This window comes from Hyperolius riggenbachi, chromosome 8 (genome assembly GCF_040937935.1).
Source record: "Hyperolius riggenbachi isolate aHypRig1 chromosome 8, aHypRig1.pri, whole genome shotgun sequence".
Classification (NCBI taxonomy): domain Eukaryota; kingdom Metazoa; phylum Chordata; class Amphibia; order Anura; family Hyperoliidae; genus Hyperolius; species Hyperolius riggenbachi.
Genome location: NC_090653.1, coordinates 141,680,479 through 141,700,759, shown reverse-complemented (window position 1 = coordinate 141,700,759; position 20,281 = coordinate 141,680,479). Strand labels below are relative to the sequence as shown.

General features: G+C 41.5%; 1 protein-coding gene across 1 annotated transcript in view; it reads right to left on the bottom strand.

Annotated features, from left to right (window-relative positions):
* TENM1 (teneurin transmembrane protein 1) overlaps nucleotides 1-18,659 on the bottom strand; it is a 1,180,670-nt gene extending 1,162,011 nt beyond the window's left edge. The window contains exon 1 of the mRNA XM_068251163.1: nucleotides 18,182-18,659. The gene's annotated coding sequence lies outside the window, so the exon portion shown is untranslated. The remainder of the gene's footprint in view (nucleotides 1-18,181) is intronic.
* Nucleotides 18,660-20,281: the final 1,622 nt, after the last annotated feature.

Here is a 20,281-nt window from a genome sequence, read left to right as displayed (position 1 = left end):
TGACTCAAGTGTGGCTTTGCAAGTTGCACCTTTTTATGGTTAATACGCTAAAACAAAAAGACCAACGTGATAGCAAGGCAAATGTGTTTTTCTAGAGAATAAAGATAGGAGCATGCACATCCGTTTAACTACAGGTTTCCTATACAGCAAGCTTGTATACAGCTATATACTATCGCTTCAGAAGATTTATATGTAACATAGGCTTTATAGTTGAGAGCTCAGTTACTCTTACTGCATGCCTCCCAACCAGGGCCAGATTTGCACTCTTTACTGCCCAAGGCCATTGTCACCAGCCGCCCCCCTTCAGTTTAGGTAGCCAGAGGACTCTAGTATAGGTAGCCTTTCCCTCTAGTATAGGTAGCCTGATGACTCCCTTAATCCCCTCCCTCCCCACTTCAGTAGCCAGCTGGCCTTCACATCGCAGCAGCCATCAGTGTCACTGATTTCTCCACTCCTCTCCAGTGCAGAAGCTTTCTCTTCCTTTCCATCTCCAATGCTGCCCAAGTCCATAGCCGCCGGCCACAATGCAAGCGTGTACAGAGAGCAAGGTGGCTGCTGCACAGGCAGCCAGCAGCAGAGTACCGTGGTAAGGCACTCACCTGATCTCCATGCATTGCAGCATTTGCAAGCTTGCAAATGCTGCACCAGTTTAGCCTGCTGCTTTTGTGCCCTTGCTCCAGTGGTGCCCTAGGCAATGACCTAGCAGGCCTTGGCCTAAATCTGGCCCTGCTCCCAACGTTCCGAGGTGAGAAAAATGGACACCATTTAGCATTAATATATTTGCTTAAAGTTTAACTGACCCGAAAGGAACATGGAGGCTGCCATGTTTGTTTAGCCTGAGGATCTTTCATGCATTAGTAGTCTCTAAATCCCACACCTGAAACAAGCATGAAGCACATGAAGTCAAACTTAAGTCAAACATCTGATCTGCATGTCTATTCAGGGGCTAAGGCTAAAGGTATTAGAGGCGGAGGACTAGCAGGGCAGCCAGGCAATGTGCATTATTTTAAAGGAAACCGATATGGCAGCCTTCATATCCCACTCAGGTCAGTTGACCTTACCGCTGCCACACCTCTAACAATATAACATATTATGAAGAATTCATAAGTCTTATTTCCATTTTCAAAGTCTTGTTTCCATTTTAAAAGCATATTTTGAAAATACATATATGAAAATACAATGGCCTCAATTCACGGGGCATTATCAAAAGTTTATCAAACACTTTATCAAACGTTTGATAATTTACCTCATGGGTAAAATCTCATTTTAAATTCACTAAGGTGTTATATATTTATCGAATGTTTTACCGATAAAACGTTCAACAAATATATAACACCTTAGTGAATTCAAAATGAGATTTTACCCATGAGGTAAATTATCAAACGTTTGATAAAGTGTTTGATAAACGTTTGATAATGCTCCGTGAATTGAGGCCAATGTATTTATTTTTAGACATTGGATATAACATTTAGAACTATAATAACTGTTTTAGTACATACTCACATTTATTTAGATGAATACGTGTATCACGCCAAAAAGAAGAATAACTGTAGGGGACAGAGGATTAGGAAGATTCAGGCTGCATTTCCACTTGTGTGGTGTGAATCGGCGCGGTAAAAATTCGCATGCGGATGCGAAATTCGATGGATGGGGGCCAATGCGAATTTTCATGCGAATTCGCAAGCAAATTTGCATGTATGACGGTGCATGCGAATTTAACCATGGCAGTGCTGGTGTGCTTTTCCATTGTTTCTATGAAAATTCGCATACCCAACCCTTATGCGAATTTCCTATTAAATACATTGTATGCGATTCGCATAGCGGTATGCGGTATGCAAATTCTGATGGCTCTGCCATGCGAATTTTTTCTGCACAGAAAAACGCAAAGGAATCCTGACAAGTGGAAACAGTCCCATTCACTTGTATTGCTATGCGAATTTGCATGCGAAAAACACATGCGAATTCGCGATAGTGGAAATGAGCCCTCAGTTACAAAATAGGGACTGTCCCAGTAAAAGGACGACAGTCTAGAGCTCTTCTTCTATTTTCTTCCTAAACAGCAATGGCCATCATTCATGAAAGTGCTGTCGGTATGGAGAATCAGTGCGGGAAAACACAGCTGGCGGTGTTTTAGACTTCTGGCTACTCATTCATAAAAAAGTATTCAGGTGCGATAGCAGTGCGGAGATTTCCCAAACTAGGCTGTCGGTAGGCAGGCGGTAGGCTTGCGGAAGCACAGGAAGCAGCCGAGTTGATACATTTCTCCGTGTTACACTCTACTGCAGCTGCCTGGGAGGTCTGTGTCTCCATTCACTTACATTGTTATCGCCACATCAGAGGGAGCGGTACTTCCCGACCTCACACCGCTTGCGATGATCTTTATGAATTAACATTTTGCTACATTTTTTACAATAATCACCGGACAAGGCGGTGATTTATCGCTCTGCTCGGTAATGTCAGATTTTCATGCAGAAGGAGCCTTTATGAATGCTGAATTTGCTAAGTGTTTGGTAAAGTCAGCTGTTTTAAGCATTTCCGCATGCGGAAATGCTTTATGAATGATAGCCAATGTAGTCAATTAAAAAGTCCATGCATTAACCTTCCTGGCGGTAACCCCGAACGTAGTTCGGGGTAAGCCGCGCAGGAGGTTTTCTCAGGCCCTGCTGGGCCGATTCGCGTGATTTTTTTTTTGCTGGATGCAGCTAGCACTTTGCTAGCTGCATCAGCATACTGATCGCCGCCGCCCCGCGCTCGATCGCCACTATCCGTCGCGCCGTGCCGCCCCCCCTCCAGTCCAGACCCCGTGCGCTGCCTGGCCAATCAGTGCCAGGCAGCGCTGAGGGGTGGGCCGGGACTCCCAATGACATCACGACGTCGGTGACGTCATCCCGCCCCGTCGCCATGGTGACGGGGGAAGCCCTCTAGGAACTCCCGTTCTTTGAACGGGATTTCCTGATCGGAGATTGCCTGGGCTCGCTACATGATTTAAAAAAAAAAAAAAACTGCTGCGCGGCCTCCTGGTGGAATTTTTTGGTTAAGTGGGAATCTCAAGCCTATGTACTGTATATATGGTAGCATGCCCAGAGATTAATCACTATGCACTATTAACTACAGGAGAACAGAGCAGACACAGGTCATAGACCTTAAAGGGAAGCGGAGGAAGGAGGGATATGGAGGCTGCCATATTTATTTCATTGTAAACAATACCAGTTACCTGGCAGCACTGTTGATCTTCTGACATACGTAGTGTCAGTCAAAACCCTGGAATAAGCATATGGCTAATCCAGTAAAACGAGTCAGATGAGTTTGAGTACCTGCTTGTTCAGGGTCTATGGATAAAAGTAGGATCAGGAGCACTGCCAGGCAACTGGTATTCTTTAAAAGGATATAAATATGGCAGCCTCCATATCCCTCTCACCTCGGGTTTCCTTTAAAGGGGAACTGAAGAGAGAGGTATATGGAGGCTGTCATGTTTATTTCCTTTTAATCAATACCAGTTGCCTGGCAGCCCTGCTGGTCTATTTCTCTGCAGTAGTATCTGATGAAAACCAGAAACAAGCATGCAGCTAGTCTTGTCAGATCTGACTTATAAGTCTGAACCACTGAAACACCTGATCTGCTGCATGCTTGTTCAGGGGCTATGGCTAATAGTATTAGAGGCAGAGGATCAGCAGGGCTGCCAGGCAACTGGTATTGTCTAAAAGGAAATAAACATGACAGCCTCCATATACCTCTCTCTTCAGTTCCCCTTTAAGGTATGCTATAACAGGTGCCTGCTGTAATTCAGAATTGTTTGATATATCTTATCACAAATTGACTTAAAGCAGACCTGAACTCAGAAATGTGTCTCTGCTTTAAAAGATAAGCAACAGCATAACCACCTTTAAAGAAAAAAAAACATTTGTTACAGCTGATACAAATGCTGCATAAATATCTACAGTGTTCTTCTTCCTGCTTTTATGGAAGCAAACATATTGTTAGCATCCTGTGTTTACCAATTAGCTCTCTGCTATGGCAGTCAATGTGGCACAGCTGAGGGATCAAATTACAACTTGTGATTAGTCACAGATGAGGGGGAAGTAGACAGGCTAAACACTCTAAATACATACAGGGTGCATTTCTATAGGTTTGCTTTCTGTCTTGTGCAAGAGTTCAGGTCTTTTATAAAGGGAAATATGGGTGCTATAACTGCTAGTTTTGCTGTAAAAATTGCTTGTTCTCCAGTTATCATAATAAACTTATGCTAGGAGGAATAAAAAGAGGTGAGGTACTAAAGATAGATGTAGTGAAGAAGAGATAATTTACATCATGTTCACTTTAATTCCCCAGCCAGGTACAATAATGACATAAAATAAAGACAGGAAATTTAAAAAGCAACATCCATAGAAAAATATTGCTTTCAGTGTGACTAGACTGAAATCCAGCAGCCTGTTGTTACTTTAATTCGATCCTGCAATTGTTGCCCACAAATTGCTGTACACATAATCTATCCTGTGCTGCCTGATCCTGATTGCTGTGTGAATACATTCTGAATGGAACAAGTCAGGGAATATCCCTCTAGGTTAAAGAGAAATATTATCTGAGCGTTTTGAATGCTTTATCTCCTTTGGAAGAGGATTTACATGTAAGTGCAGCAATCACAAATACGGTGTGTGTGTGGGGGGGGGGGGGAGTCCTATAGCAAACTGCAGAACTGAGAACATTCCGAAAGATTCATTTTGCTTAGCTTTTGTCAGGAAATGTTACTGAATGGTAAACTCTATATATCCAATGCAATGGGAGGGGAGCCAGAGCGTTTCGGCTGTATGCCTTCCTTAGGGGGTCCCCTGAGCCCCCTGAGGAAGGCATACAGCCGAAACTCGAATCGGGAGAGGAGTCTATGTGTTGTATTATGTGCAATAAACAAGCTCTGCTTCTAGTAAGTGATTCCTAAGCGGTGACCATTCATTTCGCTACTCTATGCACTATATGTTGCCTATCTCTTTTTTAGGCTGTCCGATGCGATTTTATTGGCGCACGGAACTACATTGCAGTGCAGCACGCACCCTACTGGCAGTAGGGCTTGATGGACCGGAAACAGGAAGTGGTAGAGTGAGCGAGCTCTTATCCCCCGTCGCTGTGATATCGGGATTACTTGAAATACAGAGATCGGGATTACAGCAAGTATTTGGACAGCTAGATGTAACCTCTATTAAGGTACTGTACTGTCATCTGCTTACATCTCGAGTGGGTTTGCATAGCCCGGGGCAAGGTCCACACACTTTTTTGCGCTGAGGTACTATACACATTAAAACACAAATCTATTCACAGACTGGAAGTGGATTCATCAAGAGAAGGAAGGCCACAAAAAGTGAGTAATGGTTTGGGTTCTCTAAGAGTGAGCGCTATAGTAGTAGGGCTATGAGACACATTGTTTGGCAGGTATTGCGTTGCATCAGTGCAAACAGCAAAACTGGCATTCTGTGAGAAAGTGCATAACACCTAGGGCTTGATTCACAAAACGGTGCTGTTAGCACGCTGTGAAAAGTGCTTTGTGAATTTTTCATGAGTTAACGCTTGCGCTATAAATTCATGTTATCGCGCAAACGCGAACGTTAACATGCAAAAAATGTGTGTCAACGCGCGAACGCAATTTTTTTTGCGCAATACCGTTCTTCACGCGAAACACCTTTTTCTCACGAGCGCAAAGCCGTGCTAACAGTAAGCACCGTTTTGTGAATCAAGCCCCATAATTCCCATGCAATCCAGAAAGGCAGACTGAATCACAGGCAGCCATTTGGTAGAACACTGTACCGCATTTTGCCTATAACCCATGATGTTTCAGCAACTTTCCCTCTACCGTTAATAATCTCCTGTCTGCAGTATATACAGTTCATGAGTAATGCTCATGGCAATCAACAAAACCATGTCCCTGCAAATGACACCTCATGTCCTGACACAACAATGGTATTTAAAGAGGAACTGTAACCAACGCTTGAACTTCATCCCATTCAGGGGCCGATACCCCCTTTCCCACAAGAAATAGTTACCTTTTCTCAAACAGATCATTAGGGGGCTCTGTATGGCTGATATTGTAGTGAAACTCCTCCCACAGTGTGACACCAGCACCAGGGTACTGACATCACACTGTGGGAGCCTTGTTGCCTTGTGAGAAATAACAGCTGTTTCCAATTACCAAAAAAAGCAGCATCCCCTTCCACGCCATCACTAGCCAGCAGTAAAGATGACTCCTGTGATGAATGTCAGAATGTAAATCGGGGAGAGGAAAGATTTTACAATGGGCAAGCACTAAGTAAATCATTTATAAATAATTATTGTAAAAAATGAGCACTTTTTTTCCATTATGTTAATTTCACTGCAGTTCTTCTTCACGTGCCTCTGCAGTAAGGGGGGGGGGGGGGGGGGGCATGGTAAATACACCTGTCAACTGCCTTTTTGGCCTAGCTCTCAATCCTTTCTCTGTCTTCGCTGATGTCTGTCTGCCATACTCTCTCCCCAGATACATTTTCTGTTTCTAATATCTGCCCTTCTGCCTTCTCAGCGCCCACACTTTTCACAGCATCCTGTCTTTTCATCATTGTTGAGCATGTAGAATAATATGGCATTATATCTAGGAGCCTAGTATAATAATCCGTAAATGTGTTGGAGTTGCATAAATAATAGTCAGCCAATATATCTGAGGGTGCAAGTTATAATCAGGTAATATATTTGAGGCAAGATTTGCAACAATGATGCAATCATCTTGAAATATATCTGGGGGCCCATATGTAAAATGTTGGCCGTATATCAGGCATAAGGATAGGGCATCATATATGGGCCACATGTGTTAAAGCTTGGCAAATTATCCAGACACATGTAGCTGCCTCTATTACTGGTAATGCCTTGACAGAGGCGCCGAGTCTTTGACACACTTGGAAACAGATAATCCTTCAAATTTGCCTGAGGAAGCGGGTTTGCCGATGAAACACATCACATTTTAGAGTTTTTTAATGAAAATAAAAGCTGTTTTTGATAGTAGACTAATTGAGTCTGACTTCTTTAAGGTACGTCCACCACTATCTTTTTTTAACCTGTTTCAACTCATTTTATAGGGCACATAGACAAAAAAAGGTAGCAAAAGTATCTAGGCAGGACAGAGGCTTAAACTGACAAGAAAAAAATGGTGTGTGGTTAAAATACCATTGTTTATTATGGCTTACCAATTCCCTTAAAAAAACTGTAGTTTAGGCAAACCAATTTGTTATTGGGGCATGTTGTGTCCATGACTCTTTATTTGACTTTAAAATACCGGTACATTTTAAAAAAACGGATTCTGCATACTGAAGTAGGTCAGTTTGGGCGTAGTAGATTTGTGGGTGGAACTAGACTAAATGGAAAATATATGAGCTGGCACCACTAAATTATTATTCTTATTATTTTGTTATTATTTATTTGGTATTTATATAGCACTGACGACCTCTTCCGCAGTGCTGTACAGAGCATATTGTCTTCTCACCTAACAGTCCCTCAGAGGAGCTCACAATCTAATCCCTACCATAGTCAAATGTCTTTATCGTGTAGTGTATGTATCATAGTCTGGTCCCAATCTTTTAGGGGGAAGCCAATTAACTTATCTGTATGTTATTGGGATGTGGGAGGAAACCAGAATGCCCAGAGAAAACCCACATAGACATGGAAAGAACATACAAACTCCATGCAGATAGTGCCCTGGTTGGGATATAAACCAGGAACTAGCGCTGCAAGAGCGCTAACCACTACGCCACCGTGCTGCCCACTAAAGGAAAAATATACAGATAAGTACAGGCCTGATGCTGCTAAAGAAAAAATATGTATATTGGCAGTTATGCAGCCAACACCAAGAAGCAAAAACAAAAAATCATTGGCCCCCTCCTGCATGAAACAAAAATTTATTCACAGACTGGAAGTGAATTCAGCACTGGAGGCAAATAAACAAAAGGTGAGTATTGGTTTGGGTTACTTAACCAAGTAGTAGGGACATGTTGATAGTTTTTAAGGTGTCAGGAAGGGGTTAATATTGGGGTAGGGTGGTTAGGATAAGGCATCAGGAAGAGGTTAACCTTTGAGAGGAGGTAAACGATAGGTGTCAGGAAGAGGTGGCCAATGTAAGGAGGTTAGAGAAAGGCATCAGCAAGAGGTTAACATTGGGTGGAGGAAAAGTTAAACGTCAGGAAGAGGTGAAGTGTGTGGGAGGGGCTAGGGTTAGGCATCAGGAAAAGACTAAAATTAGATTGGAAGGTTAGAGTCAGGAATCGGAAGGGAAATTTAATTAAAAAACGATCAGTTAGTGTATTTAGCTCTAAAATACCAACATGTGCTACACATGCAAGGCATTAACCTCCTGAGTCAGGCTCGGGCCTGAAATCCTCAGCTCAGAGCAGTAACTCCAAGCTGGGTCAATGGAAGGTGTGTAATGTGCAAGTCTGCCCCAGATCTATCTAGCGGTATGATTTTTAGGGTCTATAAGCTTGTGCATAAATTGCACCACTTTTAGACAATCAAATCTGGAAGTAATCATATCGCTAGGGAGGTTAAAATATCAAAAATCCCATTGCTGATGCTATGTGAGCTCACAGGATACACTGCACCAGATCCTTCTGTATTCTGCCCACATTATCCTTCCTCCTGTGGGGTGTCATGGTGGCAATAATGAGAATGGTATTTTCCTCACAGCAGTAATTGCATGCATCAAAACAGTCCTGTGCTAAGAGAGTGCCTGGCAGGCTGTATAAAAAGAAAAAAAAAAAAAGAGAGAGAGAGAGAGAGAGAGAGAGAGAGCGAGAGATGGGCAACAGAATAAAATAGGAGGGGAAGAAACTGTCATTAATGACAGCTCTCATCCTTCTTTCAAGACAAGCTCACTTTAAATGAAAAGTTAGAATTTTTTTGTTTAGTAAACAAGCAAGTCACCCCTGCCATTTTCCTTCCACCCTCTCATTATGTCCTTTCAAGCATAAAGAAGCTCCGTTTTTAGCTTGTTTGAAAATCTACTCTATCTCTCAGCCTATTGTTAAGCAGCGATTTCATATACAGTTTAGATTTAGATAACAAGTTTCTCTTCCAGGACAACTGCAGGATGGCATCTTGCTTGTCATGCGTGGGCTGCCTTTCACGCTGCCACACTGTAAACTTATGCTTCACAACCAGATTATTTTGACATCGTAAACCATTCTCTCAAACTGTACAAATTGGATTCCGTTTTCTGGTAGTGCGTCAGACAATCAAGGCTTGTTCATATCCTTTTGTTAAACTAAAAAAAAATCATATTGTACTTTAATACATGCATTCGAAATAATGGTTTTGTGTTAACGTTTTCATATGTAATAATCTGAAAGATGGAAACATACAGGTTTTTTTTTTCTTCTTCTTTCAACTCAAGATAGGCAAATTTAAAGCTATACGAAGTGGTGAAGTGGATAGCACTCTTGCCAAGCAGCGCTTGACCCCCGGTTCCAGTCTCAGCCAGGGCACTATCTGCAAGGAGTTTGGATGTTCTCCCCGTATCTGTGTGGGTTTCCTCTGGGAACTCTGGTTTTTTTCCCACTTCCCAAAAACGTACAAATACATTTATTGGCTCCCCCCCCCCCCCAAAAAAAAAAAATTGGCCCTAGAGTATGATGGACATATGACTAGCACTATTGTAGGGATTAGACGGTGAACCACTGTGAGGGACAGTTAGTAACAGTAATGCCTTCCATAAAGTAATGCCTTTATTCAGCTCAATAATCTTACCAATAAGCTCTGTCTGAGCCTCTGCCACTTGGAATATGGACAGCATGATGTTGCTAAGTCGAGCAGCAACCCTTTTCCAGAGCCTAACATTAACTCTTTCAGCTCGACTGCCTCTTGCCACTCAAGCACAAGTAATTATTATAACAGGGTTTTTAACTAAAGTAGCATATTTTGACACAAAAAGTCATAGTGACCCTACTTACTAAACTATCAGGAAATATAATAAAATCGTTCCCTGGAGTGTGACCTGATATTCAGTGAGTGATCACATGACTGCTCAACCCCTGGCTCCCAGAGTTTACCAGTTAGGTACAAACGGGTGGTGCTCACAGTTGGAACCGCACATGTGCAGTAGTCTGTGACAGTCATGGACATTACGGGGCTGAGAACGGAACATAGAAGGGACGGCAGGACACAGAGGGAGCAGACTGACTACAACAGGCTGGAAGTATTATTCATTTTGCTACATTTGTCTCAGGTACACTTTAAGGGAGTGTGATATGAGGGAAAATCACAAGACTGCTTCTTCCTGTCTAAATATTTTAACTTAGCCAAAAGACAATTTTTTTTCCAGTAGTGATTACAGAGAACAGAGGCAGCGAAGAGAAGGGAAACGGACCATGCGCAGAGGAATGCAGACTCAGCAGGAGCATGTCTCTATGCTTTAGGTAGCTTTGCCCAGGGTCAGGTAAACTTATATAGATGCACTGATGCAGAGAATCAAAGCTCCACAAAGAAAGGGATTTGTGATGTGAAAAGTTCAGTTTTAAAGGTTATACGTATAATTGATATTAATCAACATGATTTCTTCTTATTTCTTTGCTTTAATGTTGAGAACAGTTAGGAGGAAAGTAGAGCTCTTTCAACAATACCACTCAAAGGAAACAAGACTAATTGCATGATTTATACTTACTTGGGGCTTCCTCCAGCCCCATGAGGACTGTGGGCTCCATCACCAAACTCCCTGAGCGCTCCATTCTCCCTTTCTCAACTCTGATAGCTTGGCCAGTTATTCTGTTCTGAGCATGTGCGGCGGGGGGGGGGGGGGGGCACGTCTGCACCCCAAGACGTGCCCCCCCCCCCCCAGCTGGGAGCATCCTGTACAATATTACTGTGCAGACACAGAACACTCCTAGCCACAGGTATGTGATTGGGGGACGCACGTGGCTGGGCCATGCATGGGCAGAAGAGCACGACTGGCCAAACTTACAGTGCTCAAAACAGGAGAACAGAGCGACCAGGGTGGTCGACGATGGAGCCCATGGACTCATGGCGCTGGAGGAAGCCAAGCATCTAGTCTTGTCTCAAGTACACTTAAACAAAATTCTCTTGCAAAGCCAGGAAAAGAATGCGGTCCAGTTATTTATGAGGGCCCTTGTCTTCAAATGTCAGATGCCTGTGAAGAAATTCAAATACTATGTCTTGTATACGGCGATTTCTCATTTTTACACGCCACAGCTGAACAGTCTGAAACTGGATATAACATTAGATCTTGTGGTGTAAGAGATGCTTTATCTGAGTTTTATGAAAATAATGCTCCTCTAACATCCATTTGATTTTGCAAATGATGAAACCTTCAGTATTTCTAATAAGCCTGCAACCATATAGATGGGAAAGGAGCGAATATTAAAGGCCTGATTTACTGAAGTTCTTCCAGACTGGGTGTCATGGGAGAACATAGGTGATCCTGCACATCTAGCCTGTATGTATTAAAAGGTGTTGCTGAAAAGGTTTGTGAATTACGATTGGTGCAGCTACACTAAGAAATTAAATTTTTTAACAGATAAAGTCTTGAAGACAATTCACACTGGTCATAAAAACTGTTTAAGTGGTCCGTAACGGGTCCTATGTTAATCAATAGGAATAGTTCACATTGCTCTGTTGGAACGGATCGTTACGGCCCATTTCTCCAAACAGACTGGAAGTTTGGAGAGGGAGCATTTTTCTGAATCAACGGGTGTTTTGCAGCAGAATGGAGAGTCACGGATCAAAAACTGATGCCCAATAAAAACTGATCCATTTCACAGATCAGTTTTTACAAGGATCAATGTTTGATCTGTGCAGTGTGAACAGGCCCTTCTCCTATGGCCGGCGGTCTACATGAATATGGTTCACTTGAGAAACTGGAACAATCCCACACAACCTTCATCACATAGTGTATGCTTCAAGAATGGGTCTGAAGCATACAAAATACCTCTACTCTTGGAACCCCCACCTGCCTCTTTTTTATCAAATGCACCAAAGATAGATTAACTCTTTAACCATACTTAAAGTCAGGATTTTATTAAAATAAAATGTCAATTTCCCAGGAGGGTCTACTGGCTTCATTCAACCTGTACCTAGACTGCCTCGGGTACAAAATGTTGGGGAACTAAAATTCCTATACCTCTAACAGAGGTCTACTGTGCACTTAAAGGACAACTGTAGCGAGAGGGATAGGGAAGCTGCCAGATTTATTTCCTTTTAAGCAATACCAGTTGCCTGGCTAGCCTGCTGATCCTCTGCCTCTAATGCTTTCAGCCATAGACCCTGAACAAACATGCAGTAGATCATCTGCATGCTTATTTCTGGTGTTATGCAAAAACTACTGCAGCCAATTACATCAACAGGACTGCCAGGCAACTGGTATTGTTTAAAAGGAAAGAAATATGGCAGCCTCCATATTCTTCTCACTTCAGTTGCCCTTTAATGGGCAGATATCTCTTACAATTAAGTTTCCATTGTTTGATCAGCTAAAATAACTGTTTAATCATAAAACCATGGTCCCTGGATTTCAGTACCGAAATGCATCCTAAATGCTTGTAAACCTTTAGGGCATGTCTACTTGACTGGTGCACTGGCTTATATAAATAGGACTGGGTGATAGAAACAGCTTGCACCTATTCAGTTTGTAACGGGGGGAGATTAAAGGGGAAGAAAAGTGAAAGTGTGCTCTGCAGATGATGACCACTAGTTGTAAAATAGCCTGATCTGCATGGTCCATGAGTCCAATGTGAATAAGGCCATAATCTCCACTTATTAATAGTATTATGCTACGCTCTGCCCTCAAGCTTTTACAGGAAGATTAGCCCAGATGAGCTCACAGCCCACCTATTCCCACAACATTATTAAGGTTTTGCGCACGCTATGTGCATTTTCATAAAGAGCACCTATGTCATATTCCTTGTGAATTATGTGCTGGAAAAAGAAGCTGGTGTGATTTTGGTGTGCACTTCTGTAAACACTGTAGTGAATAGGCTGTGGAAACGCATACAAACTGCAATCAATAATGTGGGCTGAATTTGTGAATTCACATGCATTTTTCATGCATTTAAAACACATTTTACTGTGCATGAAGCTTAATGCATTCACATTTCCACAATTGTTGTGTAATGTGCACACTAGCGTGCATGTGCTTATTATATCTCCATAATGACAACTGCTGGCAGGCATTCCTTTAAGGATACAGGGAAAAGGACAACTGTATGGTTGTCATTTGTGGATGGTGACAGATGAGGATGAATGTGCATGCACATATATATGCAGTTTCAGCAGCCTCGCTCTATCTAAATAAATATTAGGCAGTTTGAATCGGTTTGAAAGATGTGGAAAGGTTTTTACTTCCATAGAGCAAATGTACCACTTCACTCTGGTAATGTTGCTGATTATTTAAACAATACACACGTTGTGAAGTATTTAAAAATGATAGGGATCATTCACAAAATATATTTAAAGTGTACAATCTTCATCTTTAATGATGAGAAGTCAACTTTCGTAATCCAGGCCCAAAGCTTAAATGTCAAGAGTTGATGTTGCAATATTGCAATTTACTCAAAAGCGGCTCAGTTGGAGGAACAGAACCAAAAAATTCTTGCTACTACGCTTTATTTGCAAATGTCATCATTTTCCCTGTATGATTTCATGTTTACTTGTTCTCGGTAACAGGAATATTTATGCTATACTTAAGAAAATGATGAAATATTGGTATTGGCCTATGATAAGTGGAATAAGAGGTCATTCTGCAGATATTTTATATACGTATAAAACCCAAGCACATCATTTATTCTAGTTATTTTACAAAATCTCTTTTCTTTTGTAAACTACATTGCCTGTTGTCCCATTTTGAGCATATGTCTGGCAGCTTATAGGATAATGATACAGCATTATATGCTAACATTAAAGGTGGCCACACACCATACAATTTTTTAAATATCTGTTCAATTTAAGAATTACAATCAATTTTTCTGACTGATTGTATCATTTCAAAAACATGACCAATGTACCACACACTTATGTTCAATTTCTTCCTCAATTATGATAAAAATGATTGGAAACTCATAGAAAATTGCTAGGGTGTGTATATTAATAAATTAACAATCCAACACACACCATACAATCTTTAGTAGAAATTGAAGAAAAATATCTGGCATTCTGGATCGATTTAAATCGAAAAAAACGGGAAATCCGATCGGATTTTTCAGTCGAATGAAAAAAAAGCTTTCGATTTTTCTGAGAGATACGATCGTTTTTATCGAATTACTGTAAAATCGGATCATTTTATTGTATCGTGTGTGGCCACCTTAAGACGTATCTACATCCTGAAAAAACTACATTGAGTTGCACTACTGAACAATGCACTTTATCTGCAGTAAGTCACAAGGTATTGCTGCAGCACATTCTGTGCATTTGAGCATAGTGATTGAGGGATTTTTTTTTTTTTTTACAATAGTCTCCCACTTCTCTGTTTCTCCCCAAGAAGATGCAGTTACTTATATCTGCACTGCAGCCAATGGTGCTGCAGTGACGTTTATATGAACACTTTTGTCATTGTACTTTATCTCCTTAGGTCTAGTGTATTGATTGCAAACAGTGCTTTCTTTTTATATTGTGAAAGTGTTCGCTATTTAGTGAGGATTAAAGCAGGGAAGGTGTGTTCACTTTAAAAGCAAGTCCATGGGCAGAGAACTTCCTAATATTTTACAACATTCCCTATACAGAACTGGTTGTCTGAAGTGTATACAGGTTTGCTTCATTTTATCTCCTATATTAAATCACACCTTTCAGACTTAGTGAATATTGCTGAATATAGAACAGTTATATCACACAAAGTGTAGTTGTAACTCACTGCAACTTATTGTGTTTTACATATCGCAAAGATGAATAGTTATTATATTGATGGACGATTGCTAGTTATTTGCTGGAAACAATATCTCGTATTACATCACTTTTTGGCCTTTTTATATAAGTTAAATGCCAGTAAGCATGTCAGAAAGAACATAAATTGTAACATTTACTCCAGTGGACATCTACAAATGCAAAAATAAGTACATGGTAATGGTTATATATATATATATATGCAATGCATCAGATGCAGATAATCTGTGCTGACTTGTGTTGTTAAAAAATAGTTAGTCTTATTCTCATTCTCAGCCGCCAACATACAACCTTTGAGCCATGTTCCATTTTTATATTAGCGGACAAGGTGAGTGTGTCCAAATATTCACACATTTACCCAGTGCAATGCATGCAAATATTCTGATTATGATAGCATGTGAATAAATTCATAAGTTATGGTAAACGCTGTACGCCATTCTCAAGCTGATTACTACTTGACACTCAAGAGGCTATTTAGTGAGGCTATGTGGCTGGCAAAGGTGAAATAACTAGTGCAGTAACCTCCAGCAACCATTCAAATTCCTCCTCTAATTAGTTTGAAGAACTTACAGAAGTCGTAGATAAGTGCAGTTTGGTCGCTAGGGGTTACAACACTTTGCCCTTCATAGCCACACCTTATAATCCAAAACTGCCTCTGAAAAGTAACATTTTTACAGAAACCAAAGACATGTTGATTTGACTGATGCATTTACTAACCTCAGCAATAGGCTAATGCCAACTGGAATATGCTGTAGTACCAACTAGATCTATAACTTTATGCAAACAACCAATGCCGCATTTATAATTCCATCCATCTCACAAGATGACATTAACCCCTACTGGATGCTTTCTATAAGCAGGAAAAAAAATGAATAAAAATGTTATTGATCTAGCCTGACTCTGAATTATTTATTGCCCTTTTTCATTCTGCTGAGCAGAAATTGTAATTGATTATGACAGAAAGAGTTTGAGTTGACTGCGATGTGTATGACTTCACCATATCATTAATTCCCTTGGCAGGCAAGGAAGAGTTAAGCTCCTCCAGGCTCACAGCTGGTGCAAGCCAACAAAATAAATATATAAATATGGAATGCTGTCCATAGGCAGTACTCTGCTCCTGCATACCCATATGAGATTATTCTAGGACATATGATATAGCGTTCAACTATACTTTTTAGGTGTTTATTCCATATCGAACAATGTGCTCATGTTGTTAGAGGTCATGACAGATTGCCTGCATACCTGCTATTTGTACCAGCAGGGCTTTTATTACATGACTTAAGTTTATATATGGTATAAATGTGTGATAAGCACAATATAATTGCATGCCACTCCTATCTACAGTGGTGGCTATGATGCTAAAAGTTCATGCTGTATACTAATGTGCCCTAAGCTGTAAACAGTTGGAGAGACTCGGTGCATTGACTTTCAAAGAATGGTATAAGGCTGCCTAACCACATAAAAAAGCCAGTGCATTTCTGTTTGAAAAACACAAACCACAAAGACAGCTATACTAAAATAATCAGTGGTTTTAAGTGCAGAAATCTATCATAGGGAAAGTCCTCGGTATATGATTGAGAGTGTAGATCTGAGGGACAGATCTTCTACCTTTTGAAGTAAATGTAAACATACCTAAGAAGAGTTTCATAGTCACCTTCATCTTAAACAATATCAATATTTTAAAATTTTACACACACACACACACACACACACACACACACACACACACACACACACACACACACACACACACACACACACACACATATACACACACACACACTCACATACACACACATACACACACACACACATACACACACACACACACACACGCACACACACACGCACACGCACACACACGCACACTTACACACGCACACTTACACACGCACACTTACACATGCACACTTAAACACGCACACTTACACACACTTACACACACACACACACACACACTCACTCACTCACTCACTCGCACACGCACACACACACTTGCGCACACACACACACACACACACACACACACACACACACACACGTACACATCCTTCCTAGGGTGGCGAACATGCTAAGTGCTGAAACCGGTATTGAAGAGCAAATTGTAAGACAGCTGGGAGTGAAAAAAAAAATAACTACTGACATATAGTACAACTACAGCAGATGCACAATGTTTTAGGAGACTGTAAGTGTCATAACACAGTTGCAAAGCAAAAAGTAAGATATGTGACATATGCAATGTGAAGTGTTGTGTCAGTAATATTCAAGAGGATAAAGATGTGTTGCCTCTACCTCTGGGATATCCAAGCCAGTTCAGTGTCACATTGAGTGTACATCTGGCCTGCAATGTAGTGAAAGTGTTAAGTACAAAAGGGAGTCACACCTTCTACTCTCCTAGCTGGGCTTGCTCAGGAAAGCATTTGGGTTATAAGGTCTTGTTTTAAACAGAAGAGCACGTATGTTTTCCAGGTCCGTAAAACCAATATCTGAACTCTGTTATGGTGCAATAAGGACTGAAATGCTGACTGAATGCCAGCGACTCAGATGTTACTTACACATACTGAGCTTTCCAAGACCATTCATCTTTAAGAGATTGCTTACAATTGCTTTAGTCTGAATTGACAAATGTAACCAGTGCACTTTCCACCCTCTTTCAGCAGCTGTTCTGCCCTTGCTTTTAAGGAGGCAGTTGTTCAATTAAAATACACCCTCACCCCTTTATAAGACCTGCACTCTTAGTTACAAACATTTGCAAAAATGAATAGTAGGCACAAAAGACAAGATGCTATATGTCCACATAACTGCTGATTAAAATGACAGCTTTATGGCTGCAGCACTGCAAATCAAAACATGGATTTAGGAATATGTGGCATTATATTAGACATCAAGGGTGGGCTTATTATGTTGCTTTCAGAGAGAATGAGTTACATTTTAGGCATTTGGCAGGCTCAGTAAAGCACACACGCACAATGTTAACCCTTGGCTACTACTATGGATTACTATGAACACATTACTTGCTGTTTAGGATTTCCATAGAATAATCCCCAATCTCTCAGTGCGATGCGCTGTCCACTTGTAGAGTGCTGAATCCACCCACAGCACATCTACACTAGCAGCACCCGGCGTAACGCTGGGCAGAGGAGTATTCCATGTCAGAGCGATCTCAGCATTTTTCATTGAGGAGTAACAGAGCATGTTATCCTCACGTGCATACATGTGCCTGTGCCTCCAAACGCTGTCCAGCTCCACACACTCCTTATATAAGCAAATAAACAAGGTACACTGACTGGTTACCTACCTATTGTATGGGAACTTTAAGCAGCCTTGATCTCCCAGGCTGATTTTCTTTGCCCTGTGAAAGTCTTTCCATAGCCTAGCAGTCGTGCCCTTGCCTGACCGCTTCTTTGCAAATCAAGCAGGCAATAAATCCACCTTGAACTGCCTTTCCTCACATCATATGATGGGGAAGCAGAATGACGATGCCAGGCACAGTTCTGCGGATCAGCAAGTGAGAATCTCCTACATAAAGCAGCTCTCCTTTCCCAGCAGCCAGACGCACTCGTTGGGCTCCTTTGCTACAAGCAGGCGTTTACCATCCAGGCACAGCTTGTAAGGACTGTACCATAGCCACCGGCTAGATGGGTGGGAATCCTGCGATCTGTTTAGCAGATCAGTTCAGCTGCAGGGAGCATTTGCCGTCGGTTGTCTCTGGAGTTGGCCTTGCAGTGTGTAGAAAGCATCTCCTTTTCTCACTGCTGCTGTTGGTGCTGATGCTGTGAAGAGGCTGATAGGGGAGACAGCAGGAGGAGGAGGTGCAGTGATATGAACACAACTGCAACTATGGATTAAGCCAGGAGGAGAGACTGCTGACTACATCCCCCATGTCAGGGCAGAAGCTCCTGCACTCTCCTCTTACTATACGTTATGTGGATGTGTAAGAGTACATAGGAAAGGTGTAATTTTGTATCCAGAGCATGGATTAGAACTCGTATGTCATGAAAGGCTCTAAAGAATGAACATGAGCCTGATGCAACAATACATACTATATTAACCAAACATTTGTCTGCTAGTGTGATAGATTTAATAGATGTTGGTTGTTAATATGATTCCTATTTCACTCATACTACATAGCAATAGCATCTTAAAGGACATACAGGGCGAGAATGTCATAATAAAATAAATACCTTTTTTATGTTCACGATGCTGCTGGGAGGTGATCTGTGCTGTGCTTCATGCTGTGGCTGCCTCTATATGGCCACTAAACCCTCCGTTCCAGGCCCCGACTCCCCCCCCCCCCCCCCATGCCGCCAATTTAGCACCCCGAGGCTGCGCAGTTTGCTTTACAGTTACTACGCCTGCGCTAGTTGGGAGCTCTCTATCGCTGCATCCTCGCTCCCAGCGGTCACATAGACGTTGAGCGTGCATGCTCACATGACTGGCAGCAGTGCATGTGACGCCGCGCCTGCTCAGCTCAGACGGGATGTCCGTTCTAAGTAGGTGTGGCTTCATATGCAGCGCTTGCTAGTGATGACCGTGCTCCTGACTAGGGATGCTCATTCGGATTCCGCGGAAATGCCATTTCCGAAATTCCGATTGGAAATTGCATTTCCGCATCGGAATGCGGAAATCGGTAATGCAAGTGCAGTAGGCGGGTTTCCGCCGGAAATAGCAGAAAATGTCCGCCGACTTTAGAGCTAAAGTCGGCAGATTTTTACTGTAATGTAAAATGCAGAAAATCTGCATCTGCCTATTTTTGGGAGGCAAAAATATTACATTATATTAAATAAGCCTTATATGATGATTTTTTTGGGGGGGGGGTTGAGCAAAGTTACAGGATTTAAAGGGGACGACAGCCCTTCTACATGGATGTTTGTTGATGATTTTTTTTTAGGTCTTTTTAGTTTTTTTTTTATAAAAACATAATGTATTATAGATAGTTACTGTTCATTCACCAAGAAAGTACACGGTTTTATTGTGTTCAAAGCAACATCATTTTTACTTGTTCAGTAGGTGGCAATATTTTATTGTGATTCATAATTTCTATGACTGATTTCTTAAATAATGTATATCAGTACTGCATTTGAAAGTACTTAGAATTTTGGCAATTTTGCTGATGGCTGTACATACAGGCTATCACATGTTAGTCAGAGGTACATGTGCTCACACAAATTTCCCCACTGGCTGGTTCAAAAAGTTTCGACAATTACCAATTCGTCAATAGATTTTTTTTATTAGCGTTCACAAATGTCTGCGTTTTTACGTTGTATCTAAATGAAGAGAACAAGATTTCCATGCTACGCCTATGCACCTACTTATTGGCATATACACCCATGTGGCAGATCTCCAGTGCTGCAGGCATCCACCGACACATGGACGTATACTGATTGGCATACTCACC